The sequence below is a fragment of the Limulus polyphemus genome, unplaced genomic scaffold (assembly GCF_000517525.1).
Source record: "Limulus polyphemus unplaced genomic scaffold, Limulus_polyphemus-2.1.2 Scaffold83, whole genome shotgun sequence".
NCBI lineage: Eukaryota > Metazoa > Arthropoda > Merostomata > Xiphosura > Limulidae > Limulus > Limulus polyphemus.
In genome coordinates, this window is record NW_013665693.1 from 521,315 (window position 1) to 525,462 (window position 4,148).

Sequence of the window (4,148 nt, forward strand, 5' to 3'; positions counted from 1 at the left end):
CGACGGGGGAGTTCGAACCCGCGACCCTCAGATTGCGAGTCGAGCGCCCTAACACCTGGCATGCCGGGAAACTTAAACTTTGAAATACGTTAAACGGCTGAAACTAATAGTATATTCTGGTTTCTTAATGACATTTAAAACTTATTTTATGTAGGACTGACATTCTCAGTCATCAGGTATCAAAAACACACCGTCAAGTAAAATAAAAACAGCTTATGTTGGCGAAGTTAACGACACATACGATCAAGAAGATCAAACATTCTTCTTTTTATTGTTTTAAAAATGTTCACCACCCGTCTGAACATCGTTATTATTCCAGTTACGCTTAAACGAGTAGTACAATGTGTACGCTTGTAGAGTCGACGAAAAGTTCAAAACATCTGTAGAGACTCTCTTGATACTCGCCAGCCTTCGTTTTCAGCACGCATTATAAACAGGCAATTAGAGAAAATACGATCCATAATTATTTACGCAACCCTGGGAATAACTCATTGGAGTGTTTCCTCTCTTTCTACAAGATGGAGACTAAAAAAGTGGTGTTTAATTATTAAATACACACTGATATCAATGTGGTTAAATAAGAGATAACACAGCATGTTTCCTCTCTTTCTACAAGATGGAGACTAAAAAGGTGGTGTTTAATTATTAAATACACACTGATATCAATGGGTTAAATAAGAGATAACACAGCATGTTTCCTCTTTTTCTTTTTACAAGATGGAGACTAAGAAGGTGGTGTTTAATTACTAAATACACACTGATATCAATATGGTTAAATAAGAGATAACACAGAGCAGGCTTGCCGACTAACAAATGAACTATTGTTCTAAGTTTACCGCTATGTATACAAATAGCATATCCAAATTTAGAAACGTCATTCTTTTTTTTTCCTACTTTGCTCGAGCAATTCATTTTAAAAACTAGCTACCTAGTGATATTTTATTCCTCAACACAACTTACAAATAAACACTTAAGAACAAATATTTTCCATTACGAGAGAGACGATCGTAGTCTGCGAAACGTGAAAGAAACGTAGTAAATAATAGAGATGTGTTATATCCTATACTACTGAATGATTTAAAATGCATTCTTCTCAATAAGTCTGTCCTCCACTGGTAAGTTTATGGAATTACAATGCTAAGATCAGAGATTCGTTTCTCTGTTGTGGACAGGTAGTCTTTTGTGTAGGGTTACTCTAAGAACAAACAAACGAACAAAGAAACAATAAGTCACTTATAGGGTTTTCTTTGCTCACAGTGTAATGGATATAGATAGTTTCAGACTTTAAAGCTGTAACGGATTCTCGCTATATAGTTCGGAATAATGTTTCGTGGCTTATCCAATGTAACCGTTTTAAATCTTTGTGGTACAAGTATAAAAGTTTTATTTTTCATTAAAACAGCAAATCAATAAACATACAAAGTATACCGAGTTCCGAGGCATGAATATACGTATATATCAAACTTTTTATTTTATTAACATTACAGTTGAGTTTCACAAAATGGGCGTGTACATTTTATAGTTTATTTATATCTTTTCCGGCCGTGAGGTCAATGAGTGTGTCGTACGAGGAGACTGTGTAAAAGGACAAATATATCCTCAACCCAAGCGTTTAGTTGCTAATGACAAGATCCAGTTAGGCTCTATTTTTATACTTTTACATTTAGTTTGACATATACTAATAAACTGAGGCTGCGTTTCAGCTTTTTATTTCAGTGTTAGAAAGAAATAATAGAAATACAGGTACGCTTCTTGAATCGGGGAGAAAAAAAGGCTTAATATCGCATTTCAAGAACATGAAGTACTGATCTAAAAGATACACCAGAAATTTTACCGTCTTAACTTTTACATGTACTTTTAGAATATTCTTCATTCATTAAACCCTAGTGGTGTGAGTCAACATCCTTTTAACGTAATAGCTTCTATCACAAGTGTTGTTAAATACATTTAATAAAAAAGCACAATTAATAATAATTAGACTTAGTTATAAGTGACAAGCAAAAACTACAAAAAGTTCTAAGATCATCAGTTGGATAGACTTGAAGACTCAAATTGTCGACCTTTACACTTGAGTTGTATAAGTAGATGGTATTGTCACCAATTTACTTCTACAAGTGTTTCTCTATTAGGCAGTTACCGCCATTTTCACAGTCAGCTCAGTATAAATAGTCTGCTTAAACTACCAACATCTTATTTAGTATATAGCAACTTCTGGTTTAGCTGTCCATAGAACAATAACGCAGCCTGTGTATATATGATATCTCGTACTACTTGACAAGTTCTAACGGCATTAATTCACTAGTGACTTTGCTAAACGGCCAGATTTAAAAGGTGGCTTATGAAGAAAATAAACCATAAGTGACCAGTTATTCAAAGTGGAAAGATGGTTAAAGGAAAGTTTACATATAGTGGAAAGATGGTTAAAGGAAAGTTTACATATAGTGGAAATATGATAAAAGGAAAGTTTACATATAGTGGAAAGATGGTTAAAGGAAAGTTTACATATAGTGGAAATATGATAAAAGGAAAGTTTACATATAGTGGAAATATGATAAAAGGAAAGTTTACATATAGTGGAAATATGATAAAAGGAAAGTTTACATATAGTGGAAAGATGGTTAAAGGAAAGTTTACATATAGTGGAAAGATGGTTAAAGGAAAGTTTACATATAGTGGAAAGATGGTTAAAGGAAAGTTGACATATAGTGGAAATATGATAAAAGGAAAGTTTACATATAGTGGAAAGATGATTAAAGGAAAGTTTACATATAGTGGAAATATGATAAAAGGAAAGTTTACATATAGTGGAAAGATGGTTAAAGGAAAGTTTACATATGCTTTTATTAACAAAAATAATGATCATAAGTTTGGTTTACGAAGATTATTTCTTCACCGTTTGGGGACTTGTTTGAATGTTAGTGAAGTAGTTTGTTTGTTGAGATAGAAAAGATAAGATGACAGAGAAGCTTACTGACATGCGGTTAGTGAGCTTGATAAATGAACGAATTATTAAGTTATTTATTTTCCTCGCAGTTTCAAGTTCAAAGTTTTCTGTTAAAAGTTTAATTTTTCCAAAATTGTAACTGATGTTCAGATGTCAAATTTACCGTTTTTATCACCAGCCCGGTAACTTTTAAACTTCCTTTTAATGAGAGGATTATTTTAATAATAATAAGGCTGTACGACAAGCCCTATCAACACAAGGCCAATATTGCGACTTATATCAGAGAAAGTGTAAATATCAAAAACTTTGAAGATTTCTGTAAACAACGAGGATATTATTCTTTCCAATTAACAGCTGAATACAAGTGTAATATTTTAATATCTGATATTTTTATTGTGGATGGCAGTACGCGGTATATTTTACTTTTATTTTATGCTATTTCTTTGTCGTTGCTGCTGTTTAGCAAATGGCTACACAGTGGGCTAACTGTGTTCTGCCAAGGTATCTAAACCCGGATTTTAGCGATGGAAATTGCTAGCCACTAATGAAACTAGAAGGAACATAAATAATTCGGTAACTTCAGTTCATTGATAAAAAAAGTAAACATATTTCAGTTTAAACAATCAATTTGAAATACAAATTGTGGTCTTCCCATTGTTTTCACAGACTTCGTTAGTCACATGCTTCAACTTTGAAAAACAAATCACATTCTAAAATTATATTATTTTTTAAGAAACGAAGAAAGTTTATTCTTTTATTTTAGTCATTTGGATGTTATTTACTTTAAAGCGAATCAAGTTATTGCAGAGGGTTTTATACCCTTGCTTGATCTGTTTATGATAAAGAAATTCTTTTATGGTAAACTTAAAACACAATTCCTATGTATGTTAATGTTCAGAATTGTAATACAGAAAATATAATACTTAGAACATTGAAACTTTGAACTATGTAAGGATCAGGCATAATATTAATTATTTCAAGTGCCTAATACAGAAAGTATAATACTTAGAACATTGAAACTTTGAACTATGTAAGGATCAGGCGTAATATTAACTATTTCAAGTGCCTAATACAGAAAGTATAATACTTAGAACATTGAAACTTTGAAGTATGTAAGGATCAGGCATAATATTAATTATTTCAAGTGCCTAATACAGAAAGTATAATACTTAGAACATTGAAACTTTGAAGTATGTAAGGATCA